A 26,631-nucleotide genomic window follows, 5' to 3' on the forward strand; every position below is an offset into this window, starting at 1 on the left:
TATTACAAAAGTTACAGAATAAAAAAAAATAATTAAAAAAAAGCTCGTAAAGGCTCTTGTAGGCTCATGGGACCAGACAAATGAGAGTTTGAAGTAATCTCTCTAATCCCAAAACACATGCAGTGTTTGTAGTGTTGGTGGTTGGTCCTCATTAGCACCTGTTTCACTCCATAGATTCACTTCTTTTAGTCTGCACTGTATCTTAATGCAGGCACAGCCTTCCTCTCCCTTCCTCATCCTTTTCTGAAAAAAAAAAAAAAAAGAAAGAAAGAAAAAGTGGGGGGAAAGAAGCTGAAGAAACTGTCTTAGAAATAGTGTTTTCCCTATTCAGGTAACAACAGCTTTGGGAAAGTGAGGTATGCATAATGCTTGCTTACTTTCTCACATTACATTTCATTTGAAAAGAACAAAAATAATGTGTCTTTTTTAAAAAAGTCTGCCTAGATATTGTCTATTTTCTCTTCATCAACTGCTCCTTGCAAAGCTTAGGAGGGACATGGTGCTGCTGTTCTTAGGATGAGTGTTGTGTTGTCATGCAGCCCTTCCACAATCAGATGGACAGAAAAATAGTTGCTGCATTGATCCTTCCTTAATTTTCAGTATCTCTCCTGTTCTTCCTCCTTTCCCATAGTAATTTTTTTTATTAGCTACAGGTATCTCAGATCTCAGCAAAATTGTACATAATCAATAAAAAGAGAAATCACATACAAACAGAAGAGCAGAGGTGTTTTTTCTTTTTTTTTGTCTCAGAAAGCATGCATAGTATTTGACAAAGGTAGTGTAAATAACTGCACTTACAAAAAAATACTCCAGAGACTGAAGTCTTGTTTCTGCCTTGTTTGGGTGTTCTTACTCTATAGTTCCATATATAACATTTCCTAAGAAAAGAGACTGGATATCTCTCCACACATTAAAAACTAAAAACAACCTTTCTAAGATTGTTACTACTCTATATCTGCTGACCATGCTTTCTGTTGCAAATTCAATATAAAATTCATATCAGAAGCTGTTCTGTGTGTACCATTATGAGCCCTACAGTGTCTTCAGTCCATCTCCCGGGTAAAATTTATTGCACTTTAATACATCTTTCTGTCCTCAGAAACAAACCTAGTTTGTACTGTCCAAGATGTACCAGGTGCAGTAAAACAAATTTCCAACACAGATTTGTTATTCGAACTTTCCAACACAGATTTGTTATTCAAACTATGTGTCTGTGACTCAGAGTGTGCATATAGTAAATTATTTCAATAAAGAAATGGTTTCTTTGCCTGGTACTCCTTAGAATGTAGTTACACTGAACAACAGATAACAACAATGTGCATACTATTCTTTTTCTGCTACTTTACAGCAAAGTTTGTCTTTAGTTCACTGACATCTGACTCCAGTCAGAACTCAGCCATAGCAACTTCATTCAAGGAAAAATAATTGTTAATTAATTCTCTTTTACATGTTTTTTTATTTGTAAATCAATACTGGATTATCAGGTCATACTTATGCCCTTTTTTGGTTAAATTTTTATTTTTGTTATGCATTTCAGAGAAATAATTTCTAATAAACAAGCAAGTCATATTTCCTTGAATGCTGCTATTTACCTCCTATTTCTCCAGTAACCGAGAAGCACAGCTGTGTAAGTATCTGTAAAGCTGCCTTGACAGTCATCCTGCAGATTGATATAGCAACTTTAAAATGGATCTTGTCATGCGTCTATTAAAGTTGCTGAGACTATTCTGAAGTTTATATATCTGAAAAAGCATGAAAATCATATTCAAATCTTTCCAAAATGCCCCAGTGTATCTAAAATTTTGCAATGAAGATGGCAGTGGTAAGAATACGAAGAAATTAATCCAGGTCATTTACTATTACCCAACAACATTCAATTCTGTTCCTGCATCTAAACAAGATTATTTTGATTTAAGTCCAGCTCTCAGAATGTTCTTTCCATTTTTATTAATTTCATACTACCTCAGAATAGCAATGCACCATTTACTTATGTGCTTTAAATGAAGCACTTCAAAGAAACAATTCATCTCTTTCTTCCCACTGACTACAGTGAAAATCCAGGCTCTGATATAAAATGGCTCCAGTCCGTCAGATGAATAACACCTTTCATTTCAGCAAGTGACTTGGTGTCCTGATGCCACATGGAATGTATTGCACACCAGGATTCTGAGATCTGACCCATCAGCTTCTGTGGCCAAAGAAGACTTCATAAAACAGAATAGCTGTCATTGAGTCACCTCACTCATGGAAAATAAAAGAATATAGCAAATCCATGTGTATATTGTTTTTCTTTTGCGAGTACATCGTAAATGCTGTTGATATAGCACAAAAAAAGTAACACATCTAGCACCTGCTGGCCTTGATGCTTCAACTAATTGCACCGTTAGCAGGCTGCTGCTGACTTCAAAGACTGATGATTAATCAGACAGTTGCAGGCTGGCTCAGCAGAGGGAAGGAGAATAAGCAATTAGTAAATGTTTTTGCTGTCACCAAAGAGAGTAGTAGATGAAGATTACGTTGTATTATACTATATTCTATTGATTTTAAAATGACTACCCTCAGTACTGTTTTCACATTGCTTTTGTGGATTTTTTAAATTTTGTTTTGCTGTTGTTCAGTTTTGTCTTTTTTTTTCCTTTTTTTTTTTTTTTTTAGCAGGCAGTAAAATGTTGTGGATGTTAGAGTTGCTTTTAGGCTCTGTGATAACATTTGCTAAATACCTTAAGGCAACTCTGGTCCTCATTTTTATTTTTAACTAATCAAATTTTGATTTGGCAATTTGTGTAGCAGAAATGAAGTTCTGAGAAATCTAAGAAATCCAAATGGCCAAATGTGTAATAAATCTCAAAACAGCAATGATCTGGGGAAAGACCGTAGGCTTGTCTGCTTACATGAGAGAGCAAACCAAACATAGTCTACTCCTGATCTGAAAGGCTGTGGTAAATTTAAAGTTCTGAGAAGATCTCAAGCAAAGATTTAGAACCTTGCCAATTAAATTATTTTGACATAGATGGGATTTAAAAGCTAGACTTTTACAAGGGCATCACAACTATATGTTTATAAGAGCAAACCAAATGCTATTCAGATATTCTTACTTAAGCTTCCCTTGGTTGGTAAATCAGGCAAGGTTATCCTGCTGTTACTCACGCTATCAACCTGAAAGAAAATATTTAACCAGCTACCTATTTAATCTCCAGTTATTTTTGGGTCACTGATTTCTGGAATATAATATTTGTTTCATATAATTACCTGTATTCTTGCTCTCGGATACGATAGATGTGTATTTTATTCTATGCTTCTGGATATCAACTGCCAAGATTTTGACTGAGTTTTGAGTGTTCAAGCATTTTGTACATGTGAGGTTTATTGAAGTGGAAGCAAACAGCAAATACATCATGCTAAGATGTCATGGGGAAAAAGGGAAAAAAAAACAACGCAAAACAAACAAAACAAAAAAAAAATAGAACCCATCTTGGGTTTACTTAACAAAAGTGGTTTTGAATACAGCCATGATGGAAATGATCTACTTTATTTTCCTCTCTCATCTGATGCAGGAGCTTTTAAATTCCTGGAAAAGTGCCAGATGATAGTAGGAACATGTCAGTAGGAGAGATGCAGAGAGTGAAAACTGTTGTTCAACAATTAAATTCTTGTTCAGATTAGAAATACCATATTCAGCAAGTCCTTAACCAGCTAAAAAATTTCTGCTAAAGCACATTCAGAAATGCTCATTTTTTTCAGAACACAAGAACATTTAGCCTCTGTAAGTAGTGATTAGAAGAAAAAAATATATGGAAAGATTGTGCTGAAGAAAGAATTTCAGGAGAAATCTGCATTTTGCAAATAAAAGACATTTTTCACTTAGGTGGAAAATTTGACCTGTTATCTTCCAACAATGTAGTTCAGGTATAGTGTCCATGGAAGAAGAGTATGCAGAGGCATGAGGAAGTTAAATAGATCTTCCATCTATCATTTTTTTGCTGCATCTTACAATGAAAACTGGTGAACAGGAAATGTGGTGGTGAGTAAGCTTTTTGTGAGAGAGTACTTACTTTAAATTAAGGGATTATAGGTTTTATTTCCAACACTGTCAGGTAGCAAAACTGCTTTTAGGAAACACAGTTTTTATTGCCAGTTTTGAAACAATGAAATTCTCAGTGGTTAATGAAATTGTCTACATAATGCATCTCAGTATAAATTTGTTGTACAAAGGCAGAATAATCAGTTATTACTGAATGTTATGGGAGTTATGATAAGTTATGTGCTAATTTTTTTTTTTAAAATGCCAAATGCAAATTCAAGGAATAATTGATTCTTTCTTTCTAATTAGTCTTGACTACATAACCTAATGTTAAAACATTGCTGTTTAGGAATATTTTTGACTAATTTATGTCCAGTCTATTCTTGGAAAAGAAACACTGAGATAATTTATGTTTGTGCACAGGCACTTTCTTTTGCATCATCTTTGAGCATAGAATCACAGAATGGTTGAGTTTGGAAGGGACCTCTTGAGATCATCTTGTCTGACCCACACTTCTTGATGTATGCCAGTTATCCAGGTCCATGTTCAGGCACATATCCAATGGAGGAGAGTCTGCAAACTCTCTTCGCAAACTGTGCCAGTGTTCAGTTACCCATTTTCTGATATTCAGACAAATCCTCTATGATATAGTTTGTGTCTCTTACTTCTTTTATTCCCTTTTTAAATATTTAAATAAAATATTTTGGGAGAGGAAAAAAAGGAAGAAAATCCCTCAAAATATTTGAAGTGACTTTTTTCAAACAAATATTAAATATTTATTCCTTATTGTAGACCAGCATATCAAGAGCTCTGCCTTCTTCACCAGCGCTCCAAGATTTTCAGTTTCAGATTACCTATTGAAATATGTAACTCTAGGCATTGTAGAGATAGAAAACCTTAGAATGAATTTATATTTTAGATTTAAATGGCATGAAAAATACTGAATTTCAAGCATATTGCAAGCAGCGTTCCCTAATGCTTGATGAGACACATAGGTTTCAGTGTGTCCCTAATGTAACTCCAGTGACGTCAAATAAGTTGTGATAAGGGTTAGTTTAATCCATTTAACAATATTGCTTAAGTTGAAACAGAAAAGAAAGAAAGAAAGAAACAAACAAAAAGATTTACATGAGCAACTCATAGGAACCCTATGCAAAGTAGACATTTAAGAGCAATAACATTCCTGAAATAATTGCATATCTGAAAAATTTACTGAACTTCTGCAAAAATCTTTATTTAACATTTATGTCAAGTGCACTAGAGTATTGATGAAATAAGCACAAGTAAAACCAGATGCAGATGACTCTTTCTTGGAGTTAAGATTAAATGTAAATGAAATCTGAAGTGTTTTCTCTAAAGTGGCTACTTTTGCAGCTCTCCCTGGATTTGATCACTGCAGCAGCATTAAAAATTATTTATATGAGTTTCTCAAGCCAAATACTTTAAAGAGTCTGCATTTTGAAGAGAACCAGTCTAAAGAAATATTTTTTTCCCATGACTACCTGAAGCAAAAGCTGATAGGAAGCTCTGGATAAGTGTATGTTTGTAATAATATCACGTATCCTTTCAGCTTGCTCCAGAAGTTAGGCAATATTGCTTTCACATATTATAGATGTCAGTGAAGAAACCAAAGTTATCTATTTATACTAAGAGTTTTTCCTAAAGCCTTCACCAAGTAAAAAAAAGGCACTCGTCCAAGTAAGAGAACAAAGAAGAAAGAGATGTGAGATGTCAAGAAAGAAGTGTGATTAATCTTTTTTTTCAGATACTTCCTTGAGTTGCACAGTTACTGTGGTCATATCTGATTTGCAAATACTTATCCACAACAGGGTAGACATAAGAGGAATATAGCTATCCATTTAACAGGAACATATTTTCCAAATGTTCTACATATATTTGTATGTGTAAATTTTCATTGATTATTTTTATGCAAATTATTTGTTTGAAAGAAAGTGCTTAATATTTCTGGATTCCAGTACTGAAATACAGGCAGACAGAAAGATAAAATGCCATTTTCTCATCCATAAGTTGATAACAAATAATTCCTTCATGTATGATAATGATAACTCAAAATAATTTTATCTGACAGCTTTTTTCATATTCTCTGTGTAAGGAAGGACAATTCCTTATCCTGTAAACATAAGACCAGAAGATTCTTCTGGATCAGAGATTAATTCCCAACTCTTAGAGTCAAATACAAAATACAGCACAAATATTACAAACATTTTAAAATAGTGTCTTGCTTCTGGATTTTATATTGAGTTAGAATCTCTGGTGTCTCTCTCTCCCTAACATACTTAGTCCTACTTAATATTCAGAATCTTTATCAGAGAATTCGTGACCACAACTGCCTTCAAAACTCTTGGCACACTGGTAGAGACTGGAAGAGGAAGCTGCATGCCTATACTTCTTGCTGTTGCTGCATTGCTATGAATTCCACAGGTGCTATAGCAATAAAAATAATGCAAGTATTACTTTCAATTATATTAGAAATATCTGATTTCATTTTTGGCCCCTCAAAAAAGCTGTTGCGTATTTTACCCACAGTAGAAGATTTCCTCCTTTTTTTTACTGAAAGAGTTGAAAATAAATACATTTTTCCTCATCTTTTTTTTTCCCCTTGCAAAATAGAATAAAAAATATTAATAATATTCATCAGGTAGCATGACTGAGATCTTGTGAGTCAGCACATAGCCCAGAGAGCATCACAGAGGTTAATCAGTGTCATACAGGAGCAGCTGAGCCTTGCAGCCCTTGCTGAGCTATGTGCTACCATTTCCTTGCTCAGTATACTGAACAGTAATCACAAGCTGCCTAGACCAAATCATCCTTGCAAACACACATAACGTTTTCAACACATATCTCTTCATCAGAATTAATAATACCTCCTCTCTCTTCTTAATTCTCTCCTGACAATTGGTACTACCAGAAAAGAGCAGAAAGAAAACATTTTTTTCACCCTAAAAAACAGGTAAATTGTTTTTAACAGAACTTTTTAGAAACATCCAGATAACTGAACTTGTTTCTTCTACACTTTGTATAATATCTCATTTAATGGGATGAAACAATATTTGCTTCATTTCTGCTTCTAATTTCTGTTTATTTGTTGGTATTTTTTCAGGTTGGTCTTGACTGAAGAAACAAAAAAGAGTGATGAGACATTGAAACAGGTTGCTGCAAAAGGTGGTGGATGCCATGTCCCTGGAGACATCAAAGGTGAGGCTGGAGGGGGCTCTGAGCACCCTGATATAGCTGTAGGTGTCCCTGTTCATTGCAGGGGAGTTGGACCAGATGACCTTTAAGGGTCCATTCCAACTCAAGCAGTTCTGTGATTCTACATTTCTACAAAAAGATTTGCAGACACTTTGGACAGAGGTCAAAAGCAAGAAATATCTGTATCTGAAAAGAAATACAAGAATCACAGCAAATCCCACAAAGAAAAAAAAGAATTTTCTAAAAGAGTTCGTAACATGTTTTTTTTCAAATTCTGAAAATGAAGTGACATTTTTGGGAGCCACGTGAACAAGCATCCCAAGATCCCTCCAAAACAATGATCTGAAATACTTTGTCTTATCACCTCACTCTTGTGGATGTTCTTATTCAGTGGGGTCAGTGGAAGCACATGTCAGGGGGAGCACCCCAAGCCCTGTAGAGGGACAAAAGATGAATGGATGATAAATCCTTCACAGACCCTTTGAGTAACATTTTATGTAGGAGACTACAAATTAACCCTTCCATGACCAGGCCTGAGGAAGGAATAGGAAATTTGCCCTTTGTAGTAGTCCGTTATGTCCACACTGCAGGATTAAGCAAACTATGGGAGGAGTGAGGCTGTGTGTCAGCAAGAGCTGCAAAATTGTTTGCCATTTATAGGAATCAGTCATATGGACATATGGCCTCCTTTCTTCATATATGTCTGCCCTGCTATCATGTATAATGATAACACCAGTGGTCTAGCTTAGTATATCCTGATAATAGTGTCTCCCTAGCCCACATGGAGGTAAATGAATAGGTGCTTTCCAGCAGAATCCATTACAAGATTTTGGATTTTGTATTTGAACGTAATGTTCAATGAGCCTAGGTTCATGGCTCACAGTGTAAGGCTATACTTTCCATGCAGATACATCTTCTTTATAGAAATCAGTTTTTCATGGTCTGACATTTTCCTGGGAAAAGTAAAACTGCTAGTTTATAGGAAGGCTCTGCAGAACATTTGCTTTTCAAGCAAGCAGGCTGACTAACAGTAATTTTATTCGTTCCTTAAGATAATATGGGAAGCATCTTTAGCTGTCTTTAAATGCAATACAAATTTTAGGTTTCTTGCTGCAATCACATTAACTTCCTTTCAGAATAAATGTGTCTTTGCTAAGAAGGCATGCTAAAATGTCTGCTTGAGGTGATGCTGCTCTCTGGGCCTTAAGAAACATGTCATCTTGTTTAATAGCTTTGCCTGCTATAAGGTAGATCTTCTACATAAATCTCAGGCTTTCTATATCAAAAGAACACTACTTTTTTTTTACTCTGGTGGAAATTGTGCTATGCAGAAGAAGGTGGTTGCAAAAGAGACTGAGAACTTGGACTGGTCAGGTAATTAAAGATTTCAGGCTGTAGGAGAAGTTATTTCCTATAAAATATATGACTTGCCCCACAACAGTTTGTGATGTGATCTGATAACTTATCTAACTGGCTAACTAATCCATGTGGCTCAGCTAGTTTTAATTGAACGGTTTTTACTTAAACGTGTATAACTGAAGACAGTTATACAGTGTTGTCTGTTATACAGAAATCTACAGTATAACTCTCTATGCAGCTTTCATAAAAAGCTACTTAGACTGTTTTGAAAGAGAAAAGACAGGCTCATGGATCTTGCAGGTACTAAAGCTCTCAAAACATCAAGGCATTTCAAAATGAACAGCATTATGTAAAATAAACAGCACATCACCACTATTAACCCACATAAAGAAGCATTTTTGTGAAGCTTTGCAAGCCATCCAAGCCTCTGGATGATCCAAACAGTAGTTCACTTTGTGCTCATAGGTAAGATGCAAAAAATGTGTTGAACAAGTACATGATAAAAATTCAGATGGAATGGCATAGTAGTTTATATGCAACACTGATATTAATACTCTCATCTTTGTGAGTATTCAGGAAAACTACTCTGAATGAAGCGTAAGTTAACAATGGTACATTTGGGGTTCCAATGTTTTTTTTAATTATGGTTTGAAATTCTGCTGCACAGTCAAAGATGATACCTACTTCTGAAGATAAATGAGAATGCTAGTGATTGTGCTGATGGTGTGCCTGCCTTTAGTAGTGATAAACGGTAGAAATGACCCATCCTGCACTGTCATGACAAGACAGTGCATCATCTCTGAATTATTTTGTTAACTTTGGAGAGTGGCCTGCCATCTTTCATCCAGAATTGATCTGTATGATGCTAAAAAATGAGTCTGCTGACAATATAATGTGATACTTTAAAATGACATCTGGTAGATAATGAAGATCCAGACTTTGCAACACAAAACAGTTAGAAGGTCTAGAAGAGGAAGCCTGTAGGACAGGAATATTTAGCAATTAGTGTGATACAAAGATAATTCATTTTGATGGTAGGCAGCAAAGATGTTTTCTGTGAAGCATTATTCGCTTGATTCTATTTATAAGGTTAAAGGACTACATTCTAGCCAGTTTCTGTGGAATTTGATCAGTGGAAAAAAAAGAATGGTCTTTTGGTTGCTTCCTTAAGTCTAACAAAACAAGTCTTTGAGGATCCTTATCACCCCTATCCTCAAATTAGTTTTCTGGAGTATTGATAATTCACAGTGGACTCCCTGCAAAGGCTTTTTCAAATTAATCCTTTTATAAAAGGGGAAAACATGTAGAGGTCTTAAGCAAGAAATGTGCTAATTAGAGTATGGAATAGAAACATGTTTCAAGAGACATTAAGAAAGAAGAGCGAGAAAATTACTTGAGCACCATATCAATATGTGATGTCCCAAAGTCCAAAAGCAAGCAACAAAAAATGTCTTTTAAAAGGCAAATAAATTACATTTATTTGGCCTTAAGGTGAAAAAGAGAAGTAGGAAGATCTAATGATAGAAACTGGAAAGCTGTCATTCTAATGACAGGTCGAAACATAACAAGAACCAGCACATATCTGGGGCAACTAAGAAACATCCTTATTATAAAATTTAATCTTAGTATAAAAATGGAGAGGAAAAGGATAGGTTTCAAAAATATTTTCCTTATTGAAAATCCTTATTGAACTCTTATATATTTTATAATTTTCCCCCTTACATTTTTTGAAGTGATAAACCTAATTCTAAATATTCTGGCAGATACCTCTCAGACTAAATATCTGGGCACTGCAAATACAGTGGCAAATTCCTTGAATGTCTATCACCTTAAAGGTTGTTGTGCTTCCAAGAATCTACAGAATGATCTATCACTAAATTGCAAAGGCTTCATTGTAAATTGAGTGATAAATTGTGAAGTCATGGGAAGACATCTTTCTTGTCAAAGAAGTTACCAACAAGGTAGATGCAAGGAGTAACTGAGACTTGGGACTAAAGGTAGAGGTCCATGAGCTCCCATAAGATTGAGATAAGTCTTTTCCTATTCCTTATGTATGCACAAGATCAAAACTCAATGTAGAAAGCTCCATTGTGCTACTGCGTGTGATCTTAGGACAGAAGAAAAGGAAAAGCAGATTTTAAGAGATACATACTTGCAGATTTCCTAAATGTCTTTCAGTGAACAATGTATTCTCTTATTGCTATATTTCAATGTTTAGAATCTCTTTCTTAATGTTATACAAAGAAAGCCCCAAAAGACAGCAGGAACGTTTGTAAACAAAATGAAATGGCTCATTAAGTGAGACTGAAAAAGAGGAACAGGATACAGTACTGATTATTATAAGTACTTATCTGGTGCGTGGAATCAAGTCCCTCTCTAATCAGTTGTTAAATAATTGTACAAAAATGAAGCAGCTATCACGGATAGAACTGTAACAAATCCTCTGCAGAACAGCTGATCATCCAACAAGACACTCATTAGGAAGGGTGAGGAGTATTTTCAAGTCCCTAATCCAGTTCAGGGAGAATTTTGTATTTCAGGAGACCACTTCCATCATTAGGCTTTTGATTATTCTGTGTTTTAAATTATGGGATGTTCTCTCTCTTTTTGATGTGGAAATTCTATCATAGTCAGCACAGTTTGCATATTCTTGCAAACGTATGTAGTAGTAGCTCCAGGTAAGAAACATTTACGTTACCTTACTGATCACTTCTCATGGAGGATGCTATCTTCCTTTTCTCTCTCTGTTTTGACTATTCTTTACAGAAGGTATGTCCATGAACTGTGTTAGCACCCACGTTTTCCACTCTGCTAAAACAAAATGATAGCAATTATGAGATTATTCCCCTTCCCTCATATCAAACTATAGTGTGCTTAGAAAAGCAAAAGCAGCCTGTTCCTTCTGCTGTAAGTACCCTGATGAAGGATTGAGACTTATCAAATATAAAAATTCCTTTGGCTGCTAACATGATAAAAGAAGTAATAAAACCAGGGGAAAATATAGTGAGGGCAAGTGCCAATGAAATAATTATCTATTCTGAGAAATACAAATGTGCACTCAAGACAACACACCCAGGATTGCTGGTGCTCAGAGAGAAGGAAAAGCTAACTGGAGAAAAGCAGGCTGAGGCTAGAAAATAGAAATAAGTCAAATGAGACAATGAAGAGCAAAGAGTCTGTGCAAGGCATTCAAGGGCAAGATGCAACCACATCAGAATGAACCAGAGCCTACCTCACCAGAGCAGTCAGCACTTCTAACACAACAGGTAATCATAATAATAAAATATTAGATAGATCAATACCATAGTTCAGTGAATCAGTTTTCCATCTAACTCTCATACCAAGCCCACTCATCATCACCAGTGTTCATCCTCTCTAGTCAAAACATATCATCTAGAAGCCACATAGTAAAAAGAGCACTATCTCAGCCATTGGACCTGGTAAATCCTTGCCAAGGACACCTAAATCAAAAGTTAACTTCCACAGACTATACCTCTGCATCCCAAAGTCACTGAATGCACTATCAGAGAAGTTCTGGCTGCAGTTCCATTTCAGTTTTTGTACTGAGTTCCAGCTCAGGCACATGCATTTCATTCAGCTAGGCAGCATAATACTAGAAAATGTAAGTTCCTCTTCTGAGTTCCCTTTTTTACAACTAAACCTCTCCAAACAAACAGACAGAACTCACAGAACACAATTCAGAGAGAGAACCCAGAACTACCAACCATTTTAGCTTATAAGACAGGATCTTATTGATCTCCACAAATGTTATAATGAGGCATTTGGGTAGTTTAAATCATCAGAATCCTTTTTGTCAGTGTAGACTGATAAATTCATACTCACTTTCCTAAAATGTGTGACAGCTAAACATAATCTTAGCAGCTGTTAAACATCTGCCTTTTTCTAAAGACCATGTTTCTGACAGTTTTTATGTTGAGCTTCAGAAATAATTTTGCTTAAAACCTTCTTTTCAATAACTAAACACACTTGTTCAGATGGTTAGGCTCAGCCATACCTGATGCCCTTGGAAAGACCTGCTGTCATGGAGAGAAGCAGCGCTGTCTTCTCCTCTTTGCACAGATCAATAGAAATTCTTAATAAAAAGCAATGACTAGGATTCTTCCATAATTATGCTCTGTTGTTGATTTGTTCCCTTCTCCAGACAACGTACATTATGCAGCTATATCTGTCAAAAATACTGAAGACAGTTAAACCTTTTCTCTCAATCTCATTTTTCTAAGGAAGGATTATTTTTTCTGCCTTCTAATAGCTCACTTTTTAATACATAACAGTGTATATTTCTGTGAATTGATGGACAATTTATTTCCAATTGGGATATATTCAAATAAAATCTGCCATGATTTATTTATTTTGGAGTTGCTTATATTTGATTGTCTTGCAAATGGAGTTTGATTTTTCACTTTGTAACAAATGCAATATCTTTCTGCCATCTTTATCTTGTAGTTGTCTATAAAGCTCCTAAACATTCCTCTGTGAAGTAACAGAATGCTCTCAAAATAATTTCCCTGCAGTTAACACTATTTCACTGAATTTTCCCCCCTGGTAATGAACCAAGTACATTTTAAAATACATGAGACAGACATGCAATTTCCCTCATAATTCATGATGATATACCACCCAGTAATTTTTCTACTGCATAGATGTAAACCCGTATCTTTTAAGTCTCTTTTTCCTCCTAAGATAAATGAACATGATCCATATATAGGAAGAGTTGCATGATTCTATTTTTCCCTATATGCTTCCTCTTCAGTTCCCCAATCAACACAACATATATATTAGGGCTTTATCAGATGCCAAGAAGGACTGTGTGTGCGTGTGTGTGCAGCTGGTGAGCCGTGATTAATGATGATCATGATGATTATGGTCCTTGGTATTCTGGGGATTCTCACCTCCCTCTCAGATCTAGAATAGATAATAAATGCAGTACACAGCTGCACACTGCAATTTAGATGTCTTCTGCCTACAGTTCTGTGATCTGATTATCGAAGGCACAGTTATCTCTAAGTCCTGCAGACTTCTGTGTGAAATTTAAATGCTCAGAAAATATTTTATGTCAGGTGTTTCTTCCCATGGTTTTCTCAAATTCAGCCATTTACACTATCATTTTTTTCATAATTATGAATGATTCTGCATTATAACATGATTAGAAAAATTAGATAGGGCACAGCTAAAATTGCTAAAAATTGTCTACAGTCAGAAGCCGTAAGAGAGAGGTAAAAGAACTCTTGAGTGCTGCAATGGCTGAAAATATCAAATGGGAAAAGTGAATTAAATCATCATCCACTGGTTTAAAAATGGAAATAACTTTCTTCTCTACAGCAATTTGGTAAATAGAAAACTCTGAAAAAATCTTTTATTGAGTTTAATTATTTATTGAGTGTCATGTGAAAACAATTCCAGGATAACAAATTTGGGCAGAAATAGCTTTTTATTTTTTCCTCCAAATCTTATATTACTGAGAATTCTTTCAGAAGACCTATGTTTCAGAGATCTGACAGCTGAGATCTGTATCAGACAAAGGTCATCTGGGGACAGACTGCTCCCTGTTTAAACAGGAAAGAAATGGCAGAAAATATCTGGCTGGAATAGAGTCTCTTTTCTCCAATTCATCAGAACATTTTAGCATTCCTTTATATGATCAGATCATGCATATGCATGTAGTAACAAAAGGCAATGTAAGTTCATAAATTCAGTTATAAAAATAATGGTTTGTTCTCTTTCTTCTGATACCAGCTTTCTGTTATCAACAATTTATTTGAGCAGCAGTAGATATTAGAAAATTTGCAAGCTTACTTTTCAACGGATGAGACTTGGAGTTATGTCATCTGTGTATTTTCTATACCAAATATATTCTGCTCTCTGGCCCTGGAGTAGCTCGTAGACAGTCCCACTTTCCAGGAAGCTCACCCCACTCAGCAAAGCTCAGCTCTTAGAAGGTACTAGACCCCAAAGCCGATCACCAGGCACTGGAATGAACAGAGGGCAGATTCTGCTTTCTGCCTCAACTTCCCTCCAAGGACAGCTGCACCATTTATTCACTATAAAAACTCCAGTACTTAAAACTTCATGGGTTAAAACTCAGTGTTCTTCCTTACTAGCCTCTAACAGCAGCTCCAGAACACTATCACTATCATCTTGTCTAAGAGCTTGATGTGAGAATGAAACTCCTCAGGGGATGTGTTTGCTATCTTGATTCCCTACCTCAACAGCAAAGTCTATCATTGTTTGTGGGTTTTTTTTGCAAGGTACATTGCTTATGCTTGAAAATATCTTGTTATTCATAAATTTTGGAGCTTTCTTTGGACTAATTATAACTTTAAAATGGAATTTGCAGCTTTCCCTCATTCTTTTATCTGTAAAAGAGATAGTAATCTTAAGAATGTGTTATTTTAGACATTTAAATTATTTAAAATCTCATCTCTTTCACCTAGTGTGTCTCGTGACAATATTCAGGGATAAAGCCATGCACTGTGAAATGGCAGATTTACTCATCTACAGCAAGTGTCTCTATTCTGAACAGATGAACTTTAGAGTACACATCCACAGTTAATAGAAATAAATGACAATCTATCTGTGTATCTGTGGACAGACAGTAGATCCTTAAGAGATATTACAGGAGATCTACAGGATTATATCTAAGAATAATAGTTCCCTCAGAATCTTAAATACTGCAGAAATAACGAATACGACAAGCAAAGTAATACATGAAAAAGAAAAAAAAAGAGGCAGACATTGAAGTTTTAATCTAATATTTACTGTGAATATCCAAAAAAGTTGAAGCCAATAAATCTTACTCCCTCCACACTACCTTCAGTGTGATATTTGTTCTGGGTTATGACTAGTTATTAAAACCATAAGCAATGCATAAAGTTCCTTTAATGAACATATGGAACTGATTTACAAGTCCATTGCATCAGATTTTCTCTGTCATAGTCCAAAAAAAAAAAAAAAAAGACAACTTATCAGGTGTCAGTGATGTTAAAACAAAAAAGAGGATTTTAAATGAAAAATCATTGTGACTTCTGTAAGAATTATAATTCCTTTGTATTTTAAAACACCTTTCATTGTTTAAAAAATGTTCTGTAACATATGTTCATCATATAATTTTATTCTCATTCTTCAATCGAACATTCTTCCCCTTTCTTTTATTTCAGAGTCCTTAAAATAACAGCATCTTACAATTTTTCTTCAATGGAGAACACCATTTAAATTTTAAAATTATGATATAATTATTTTTAAAAAGGCCTCAAAGAAACACTCCAATATTAGGCTTTTTTTTTTAATTTAAGGTCATCAAATCTGCTCAAAAGGAACCTAGGTAATCCATGAGGGCTCATTTCTGAAACAACCTCATAGACACTTGGACCAAAGAGCATGGTGTTGAGTAGGTATATCTCATCCTCTGTCATGCACCAACCCCCCTTATAACTGTATGATAGAATGGACTACACTGAGAGTAATGAGTGCTGGGACATTCAAACATTAGGAGACACATTTAGCAAATGCCACCTAGTTAGTTAACATTCAGGGATCTGCCAATCAAGCTGGCCCTGTCCAGTCACAACTCTTACGTACTGTAGGATGAGATAAAGTCCCTGTAATACACATGAAAAACATGCCAGATAAGACAGTTCTAAGTTAATCCTGCCTCAGGCAAAGGTAAGTCCATCCACGGGATTACATTTGCTCAAGGGCCTTGGACTCAATGATCTCCTGAGGTCCCTTCCAACCCCTGCAATTCTGTGATTCTGTAATTCTGTGCAATTGGTGGGTAATGTAAAGGAGAGGGATGACTGTTATGTACCTCAAGAGGACCTGTGAGTTCTATTTTGTTTTCATTTCTCTCTCTTATCCCAATGCGGGGAAGGGGAGGTGGTTGAGTGAACAGCTGTGCAATGCCAAGCTGCCCGCCAGGTTAAACCGCAGTATTGTCCAACGAGAACAAATGTACAATGGTCCAAAGACATAATGAGGGAAGGGCTGCATTAAGAGTATCTTTGTTTAGCCCAAATCACACAGCTGGGAAAAGTCTTTTAAGTATAAAATTCCTTCTTTGTATCTATTCTAGTACTCCTCTCAGTCCCAGTCACCACCACGTTTTCTTTTTTTCTATTTGAATAAATCTTTAGTCTTTATGTTCTTACTTCCTGAATAACATGCTATGATTATGAAGAACAGTAATAATTATTTTCAGTACTTTTAGACAGTCTAGGGACTCTTCAAAGCTCTGAAGATATCAGACTATTGCTGAATTTAGTGAGAGGTGTGAGCCAGCAGCAGATGCCTTTCTACCCAAACAGGATCTTTTCACTGTTGAAAGGGATGGAAGCTCAGCACACCCTTCCTTCGCACTTCTGAGCTTCACAGAAGTTGGAGAATCCTGCTCTTCATAGGATGTGGGTGCCCCAGCTTCAATACAGCTCTGAGTTTTGCCACTCATTTTCTTACCAGGATACCCCTGAAGTCAGGACGTGGTGGTGGCAGCAGCTATCAAATAGATTCTGCCCTTCACAAAGGCAAACTAATACTAATAATAATTTGAAAAGAAATCTTTCCTAAGTCAAAGGATTATCCCACTTATTCTGAAATTAATGAATTCTCTGATTCTGTGAAAATTCTTATCTCTGTCTTCTATCTCTATCTAAGTGATGTTTGTAACCATAATCTTTAATAATATATTCTTTTTCACAAGCACACACATACACTTTTTTTATTTCTTCATTTAGGGACCATCTTTGATATCTGGAAAAGAAAAAAAAAAAAGAACAGCATGCAATGTTCTGAAAAAAGAACAGACTTTTACTTAACTGATGTTTGACATTTTACAGCAGGAAATTATAAAATGTACCCCTAATGAAACATAGAATCAATTTACCATACTTAGAATAGCTGAAAACAGAAAATTTCATATGAACACCAGAATATCAATCATTTTAAAAATCAAGCTAAAAAAATACATACTCCATAGATGCACATTCCTAATTAATTAAGAAAAATCTCCCTCTCTCTTCCAGTCTTCTAAAATATTATCACTGCCCTCCCATTCTTCCCTAAATGAAGAAAAGTTAGCTCTGTGAAGCTAACAGGTACTACAGAAGGCAAAACTGCATTTTCCCTACTATCATTTTTAGACCACGTTTTGTATTGTAACATACAGAGTCTATAAGTTTGCCAAAGAGGATCAAATACTTCTGAGCACACACCAATCCCATGGATTAATTATATTAATTAATAATCACCTATAATTAAGTACACATATAGTATATTTTAATATAGAATTTAAAATAATGATTATGAAAATATATATATAGAGAGAGATAGATCCTTTTGTCATATTTCAGTTACCCAAATCTTGTGCTTGAACTTGTCATGACTATGCATGCTATCTCCCAAGAGAAGAATGTAAATTGTAAGTGGGTGAAGATGCTAAGCTAATAATGTTTTGTTTGACTTAATGTAGCCATGAGCCGAACAGGAGGGATCTGGAAGGAAAGTGCATGGCAGTGTCCAAATTATGAAGTTATATCATGTGAGCATTTTCAGTCTATTCAGCAGAGAGCAAGGCAACATTTTTTTTAAAAAAAAAGCAGGCTTTTTATATGTTTCCCACCTCAAGAGTTTAATAGCAAACTCACATATTTGAAGTAATTTGAAATTGCACAGGATTTTTGTGTAGCAGAGTCATACAGCAATGTGGTAGACCCTGTCACAGATTAGAATGAGTGCATGCTCACTCTATACACAGTTTATATATGTATTTACAAGACTGGTCACACAGATCAACATGAATAGACCAACGTACCTGTCATATACATGAACAAAAAGAGCACCAGTAGTCAGAAAGGTGTACTGATCAGCCCCTAATTGCACACAACTGGCTCTTTCCCCCTTTTTTTCCCCTCTGTTTTCCTACATTTCTTCCCAAATCACATAGTTCTCAAAATGTTTCAGCTGGGGCTGAGATTGGAGGGACCCAGACAGAGCGTCTCTCCCTCTGAGTCCATCATATTAGTTCTCCCCTGCCTGCTAATTCTCTCTAGTGCTGCTCTGGGCTTGAGCAGGTGATCCTTTGATGGTCTGAGGGCTGCTGGGGTGGGCCTGAAAGTCACTGGACAGGGCATTATTTGGGCACCTCCTTATAATTACCTTCATTCAATTTTCAGTCTATTCTCAAGAAAAACATTTTTAGAATATTCTAAATTATCCACATAGCATATTCCTCCTTAAAATTGTTCCCATAAATGGTTAAATGTTTTCACTGTTTTGTTTGATGTTGTTTGTTTTTTTTCCTCTACAAAATGAATAAGAAAATTTCAGCATAACTAATTAAGTTTTGGTGAGGATAGCAGCAGCAGAAAACAATGCAGATTCAAGACACTGAAAAAGCAGATAGTGTTTTAACGTCTTTTTTCTTATTGCTTTTGGTTGTCAAATTATTTAAAACAACGTCAGATCTTCAGTAAAAATATCTCTGACAATGTGATGATGGACAGCTGTAGAAAATCACTCATAGACATAAGGCCATATAAACAACAAAATATATTTGCACAATGTCTTTGTACAGATGTTTTTTCAGTGTATTCATCTTAGCTGCAGTAGCAGCTAACCCCAAACAAAGAAAAATTAGCTGCCATTCTTCTTTAAGCCCGCAGATAAGTCAGAATAATAACATATACAATTGTAATATGTCTTAACTTGGTCAGCTGATTTTTGCTGAGAGCTAACATTTGCAAACTGACCTGCCAGGGGGACAAAAGAATATCATACAGTACACTTCGACTATTTTATGTTTTCAGTAAGCAAAGCAGAGCAGGGCAGTTTTGAAAATAGAGATGCAGTGGAACTTTTGATACATTTGGTTCACTTACATTTGAAACGTACTTGGAAAGCAAGAGCTGCAAGCCAAATAAGAAGAGTCAGTAAATTAATTTTATTTCCTGTATTACTTACAATCTCTTTTAGTCATCTGGCCAAAAACTATTACTATATATCATTACAAATTTAGCGTGAGAAGCATATAGGTAAACAGAATTTAGGAGAGGCTGAGCTAACAAAATTTATTAAAAAATGTGAATTACTTTAACAAATCCCACTGAATACACATAAATCCTGAGTCTTAGTGTAGTACCTTGAAAATTTACCCTAGGTGATGCATAGCAGCCACTGTTTGCTGAATCTAAAGAAATTCAAGCATTCCTACATGGCTGTTATATCACTTTCTATCAAAAAAACTGTAGAGACTGTCATGTGAATGAACTGGGCAAATATTTCTTGAGCAGAAAGATTGAAAGCCATCCAGAACATCAACTATAATGACACTACAATATGAATCAGCATCACTTCCCTCATTTTTGGATACTTTTTAAAGTGTTGGCTGTTGATCATAGTATTTATTATCCATATATGCAAGGTTAAATATATTTTTCTTATAGAAAACCATTAGCAAACATGGGGGTCTTCAAATGGCTAGTGCTCAAGAGACGTCTTCAGGAACATTTTTTATGGTCACGTATTTCAAATTTCTTGATGAAATACTGCAGGAGAAGCAAAGAAGCAGAAATTCAAAGGAGCTATGGTGATGGAGTCATGTATTCAATGGCAACACATGATAATAAAATTATGCTCACGCTGTGTAGGATGTAATTATTGAAAAAATAACATTTACTTTCATCTTCACTGCTAATAGTCTCCAAACTAAACTGCAGATAACTCTCACATGCTTCACTTTATAGTCATCTTCTAAAAAATTCAGATTACTAGTGTCTTATCAGACTTCTTCAGAGTTTAAGAACTTTCTCAAGACACAAAACAAGAAAATAAATCCTTAATATTTTGTGCATCCCATAGCTCAGCTCATACCAAGAACCTGTATTATACTAAGTCAGCCAGGTTACATTAATTAGATTATGTGAGCAAGTATGAAATGACAGTGTGACAAAGAGTAACAGTGGTGCAGCAGACTCACCTCAATTATCATCATATTCAGATATACCTTATTCTTAAATATTGCTTTAATTGATAAAGAAGCCTCAGGATAAATTAAGCACTAGTACAAGCTGTCCTGCAAGGCTATGCAGTCTCTGTCCTTGCAGGCCTACAGGACGTTTGTAGATAGAGACCTCTCATCTCTTTGATCAGGAGGATGGATTAAATATCCCCAATGTTCCTTCCAACCTTAATTAATCAGGAACTGTGTGTCACTGAATTAGTCAAATATTTTCAGTTTCGAAGAAGGAACACACCTCTACTGCTTTTGTTTCCTAATAGAACTGAATTCTAAAAAAAAAAAAACCTCAATGGGAAAGAAAATGGGCTGGAAAATTGTCAGCAATTATTTAGTTAATGTTTATTTTTGGTAACTTGTGCCAATCAAGAATTTCTATTATTCTGGTATTAGGGAGTAAAATATGAATACAGATCTGAGGTTTTTACTGGTGAAATATTTTCTGGTGCAGGCTTCTTATCTAGCCTGGGTTTAGTTCATTTTTATGTATTCATGGTTAAAGATTCAGACCAAAATATCACCACAGGTAATATTCCTTCAGCTGAGAAAATAATTAAAATGAAACTAGAAGTTACATGTGAGCAAATAAAGTAGATAAATAACTCCATGGTTTGGAATCTGAGGAATGAAATTTTACGAGAAATTGCAGTTTGTTGCTATTTCAAGCAGGTTAGCAAAATGCTAAATTTAATTTGAATGAAAGGAAGTAATGCAATATTTTCTAACTGCTAACACCAAAAATGTAGTATGTTTAAGCTAAACACTAAGTAGCCCTTTCTGAACTTGTAGTTATGAATGTCACTTTGAATGACTCTGTAAATACCATGGCATGTGTATGGAAAGCAGAACATGAAAAGTTTATTCTTTCAGTTCTGGAACACAATTATCTAAGATGATGTTACTGAATTAATGAAGTGCAGGTTTTGATATGAGCTAATTAAAACAGAACTAATTTTTACTCCTTTCATAATTCATTTCATATTTGGCTGTTAGAATAATGAGATTTGAGGTTCCATAATAGCATTGAGAAACAACCTCTTCCTGTTTTTACAGGCACTAGCAAACAGAAATTGCTCAAGTGTAGCACAAAGCTGAAAGCATGTGAATGGGGCACTGAGGGTGCTTCAAAAGTCCATGGGTATACATGCAGGATATTCTGACACCTGAATATGCTCTAAATAAACTAGGTAGAAAACTTCACCCAATTTCAATGAAAGACAATTGCCTCTACAAGCTTCCAATTATTGTTGACCAACATAGAGACTCAGATTTCTTTTAATGAAGAAATGTTTAATGTTTAATGTTTTTTAGACTTCAGCAGGATGAATCTTAGAGCAGAGGTCCTTCAACTGTATATATCCACTTTGTCTAATAAGGCTAAAACCACCTTGTATGTGGACAGAACTCAACTAAAAAAAACCTTAAAATATACAAGAAAAGAATGATTTAGCCTGATGAATCACAAATATGGATGGTTCTGCTGCTGCATGTCATTATATTTCTGGAATTAAATCAGCTGATAATTCACATTTTTTGTTTTAAGTAAATAACTCAGTGTTACAACAGTTTGAAATTTTGTCCATAAACGCAACTGTCTGCAGTGGGTCAGTGTAATGTTAAACACAAACTCAGCTGCTTTCCTTAACATGGATGTTTTCTAATACTGAATTTAAGAGGACTGTAAGAACTTTGGTTTCATGGATTTTATGGAAAGGAAGTATAATTTTATCTATGAATAGTATCTGAGTTAATAGACCCATAAAAGAAAACAAAAATTTAAGGCACCATGAAGAAGCACTAAAAAAAAAATGTCTTCTGAAAACACTTTTGTGCCCAGGGAAATCTTTGTACTAGTTGTAATCAAAAGTGGTTTATATTTTACTGAATAATTAGAACTAAAATGATTTATTTATAATTCTTTAAACCAATAACATAAAAATTTATATTCATTGTAGAGAGGTTGGAAATCTTACAAAAAATTGTGGGTGCATTCATCTCTTTTCATGGTTACCTACAGAAACGACATAATTGCATTTTATGCTACATCAAAATGGCTTTGGGACAGAGAATTCTGTGAATTAAGCTTTGTGCTCACAACCCTCACTTGCTAATTTTTATGCAGACATTTATGTTATTGGCTGCATATCAAAGCAGCTATTCATATATGCTAATGCAGATACGTATTTGAAGAGTTCTCAGTAAGCTGTGTTTTCTCATGAAATATGCCATCCTCCATTTTAATCCTCTAGATGGGATTTACAAACTGTCAACTTGATTTACGTGACCTGTGCAATAAACAGAATAAAAAAGTAACGTGTACTCAGAGGTAGGAGTAGTGAGGATATTTCAAGCACAATGCATTATAGGAAGCATATTTGTAAAGTATTACTCACTATTGAAAATAATCAATGAATTCATAATAGCAAATCGTTTTGATAGATGATCTTAATATAAATAAAATATTTATAGACTATTTTTAATCTGGACCACTTCATAGTTTTGATTTACGAGGAAGCTTATCTCAACTTTTATATCAACAGAATAGGGTAGGTAATGAATGATACTAATGGAATAGGAATTGGATGCCAATGATGATTGCCTCTTCAATCAATTTTGTACTGAGAAAAAATAAATATATCCCAAGGAAACATTCAAATGCTTCTTAACTTAAAGCTTGTACTGCTTGAAGTTTAATGCTTTTTATTTCCCACAAAATGCTGAGTATCTTATAGTTTTATGTTGTTCTTTTGGATAAGGTAGAAGAAAATAGACATGAAATCACAGTGTTCTTTTAACAGTTTTAATTATTGACCAGTATGAATGCATCACCTTAATTTCAGAGTATTTTAAGGTTCATGCGGATATGTTGGCAATATTACATATGGACAGAGCTACGCTCCTTTTAGTGATGCCCGGGTACAGGATAAGGCGAACTAAAACATGGGAGGTTCCCTTTGAACATCAGGTAGCACTTTATTGTGAGGATGATGGAGCACTGGCTCAGGCTGCATAGAGAGATTGTGGTCTCCTCCTTGGTCATCCTCAAAAGCCACCTGTACTTAGTCTTGAGTGAACTGCTCTGGGTGTCTCTACTTGAGCAGGGGCTGGACCAGATGACCTCCAGAAGCCCCTTCCAACATCAAACATTCTGTGACTCTCTAAATTATGCTTGATAGCAGTATCATTTTATTTTTAATTACTGTAACTTTAGGCAATATAGTTACCTAAAACTGACATTTGCTTATGTGAAGTAAGAAAATAGATAAACATAGTCTGTCTCAATAAGTATTTTCAAAAGTTTATTACTTTAAAATTATTTTGCATCTTGCACTATCTTAATAGTTTCTTGCTGGCTGTGTTTTCTCATTTTTGCCTATAATTCTACGTTTCATAAATTATCAAGTGTCAGAAGGGAGCAAGTTTTTTAGTTTAGTTCACTCTTACAGAAGATATAGGTTCACATGTCATTTGACTATTGGGTTTATCCAACAGAATACAATGCCAAATACATCAAGCTTACGTAGTTTGACTTACCATTTGTCAGGGCGTTATCTAAGGATCTGTGTCCGTGACAGGGGGGACGACGGGCCCACGGCCCCACAGGCCCAGAAAAAAAAAAAAAAAAGAAAGAAAGAAAGAAAGAAGGAAAAAAAACTGCCGATGGTGTAGGGGCCAGCCCAGACTGGTCTGGCGGCTAATGCGGCAGGGGACGGGCGGACCCGCCCCGGGGAAAACAAAGGGAAAAGGGGGAAGGTAAAGAACTGGTAGACGGATGTAAAACAGCGGCACCAATCTGAGGAGGAACGTTAATTTACTAAATATTATATCGAAATTGAGGCCAGTACATCAAACAGAGAGAGTTTCAAGTTGAGATTCTTACTCCGTAAGCTGCAGGGGGACCACGTGCTTCTCCGCCGGGTAGAAAGGAAGGAAGCAGGCTCGGTCTACCAGGCGACTTCACCACCCCTCCAGACACAAAGACCCCTGGGGAGTGCAGCTCCTCCCCTGCTCCTCAGAGAACGAGAACACCCAAAAAAAGCAGTCCCCAGAAAAACTGGGACATTAGCTGGTGCTTTACATGATGTTATGATGTGGAATACTGACAACAAAAAATCACAGAACCATGACACCATTAATCCATATTCCTGGGATCATGAGTTAGTGGACAAGGGCAGACTGACCACTGTGTTTTCCTAAAAGAAATAAAAGCATAAGAGATAATTCAGTTCTAGCAATCCTTGGATTACTTTGCTTACATCTTCCTCTTCTTTGCTATGCACACGTAATGACAGAAGATGCTGCTATTCTTGGTAACTGTCTCACTTTTCTCCAGTTACCACAATGTCATTACTTCTCTAAAAATTAGAGGCATTTAGCTGATATATTATTGCACTTGTGTAAAAATATTAAGAACAACATACTTGGGTTCTGAGAAAGCATCAATTATTGCTAATGATTGCTAATGAAGAAGAGATAATTACTGAAAATACAAGTGGTGGTGTCATGGTTTTGATAATAGCATATTCATTTTATCCTCTGTTAAACTGTGGCGTAATATGCAGATATAAGAGTTGTATTTCACTGCTTTCCACTGGCATGCAAAAAATTTTCACAGACACTAAAATTTTATAACCTCTGAGACCTGAAGATACATTTAAAAATTTTATTTTTAGGAAAGAAATTTCTAGATGGAGAAAATATTATAAGCATTTGCATGCCACAGTTGCTCCTTTTACTTTGAAGCCCTAATACATAAGACTTGCATCCTGCATAACAATCAGAATGTATTAGAGCCAAATTTATAGAACTGAAATTATTCCTGTCTCTTAATATAGGCAGCTGTAAATTGGGTGCAAGAGCCAGTCAGGTTTTTGGTGTAAGGTATCTGTGACGAATTTTTTTCCATCTTCAAATGTAATTGAACCTTCAGAATTACAGAGAGAAGAGATAGCTTGCAACTACATTTTCATTCTTCTTCATTCTCAAAGATTAAGAAAAGTGTGTTTATTGTTTCAGAGGTTATTGCCTGCTCTTTAATTTCAGACTGTCATCTATTTCCAGTGCTCTCAAATTTATTTTTATATGACAAGTTAGTCCAAAGCAGAGCAACAGTGCATCTGAATGAAAAGATAGAGGTATATGTGAAAAGTTCACAGACACATTCCTTTTCAGGAACACAGTGAGGTTATGAAATGCATTAGTTTTAATTTAATGTACGGGAACAGCACCTCTGGAAGTAAGATAAGATATGCAAAAGCCTTACAAAATGAATTTCTTGTCCCTGCTGACTTGGATTTTACTCTACACTGTCAGTTTTGTCTTGACACATTTTGGATGCAGACTAAAAAGACACTGAAATGACAAACTAGCTCACTTAACCACTGTTGTATTAATTGAGCAATAGTTTTATCTGTATTTAGCAACTGAATTAACTGCAAAATCCTGATCTGTCTCCTTAAATATACCTTACTAAACATAGGTTTGACCATACAGGAAGTATCGTGGAAAACAGTGGGCTACTCTTGAGAGAGACTTATTGTAATAAATAAAAGGGTGAGGTTTGTTAATCAAATCGAAACTCAAGGTTTGCTTTGTAAAAGCCCCCCCCTTGTCGGGACATCCGGTAACCTAAACAGTGTTGCAACAACGGGAATCAGAAAACCACGACCTTGCTAACGGCCCCTGGTTCAAACCCCTGAGCGGCTGAAAGCAGTGAAGATACGAACCTTCATCCGAGCGACCACCAGGAGGCAGATCCCGACCCCTCCCTCCCCAGCAACAGCCCGCGCAGACGCAGAAGCAAGGCAGAGTACTCAGGAAGGGCCACGCATACAGGAGATAAGGACTGCTTAAAAAAAGGACTCAAACCCCGCTTAGATTGCGAGCCGTTGGCGGAGCACTGACTCCCCGGCCACCCCGCGCTGTTTTGCTCACTTTGCTGCTTGCTTAGTTGAATAAACTCTCTCTTGCTGTGTTGCAAATTGAGACTGATCTCGTTTGTTGCGGGACTTTT

General features: G+C 35.7%; 1 long non-coding RNA gene across 2 annotated transcripts; it reads right to left on the reverse strand.

Annotated features, from left to right (window-relative positions):
- LOC110404265 lies at positions 1 to 26,631 on the reverse strand. 2 transcript variants are annotated; one of them, XR_002442133.1, is made up of 4 exons: positions 26,345 to 26,631; positions 24,499 to 24,811; positions 11,292 to 11,404; positions 1 to 243 (listed from the first exon to the last, which is right to left on the reverse strand). It is a non-coding gene; the product is annotated as an uncharacterized LOC110404265 (long non-coding RNA). The 2 variants fall into 2 exon arrangements; XR_002442132.1 differs by having other exon boundaries at positions 24,153 to 24,811.

This window comes from Numida meleagris, chromosome 1 (assembly GCF_002078875.1).
Source record: "Numida meleagris isolate 19003 breed g44 Domestic line chromosome 1, NumMel1.0, whole genome shotgun sequence".
In the NCBI taxonomy this organism is placed as follows: Eukaryota; Metazoa; Chordata; class Aves; order Galliformes; family Numididae; genus Numida; species Numida meleagris.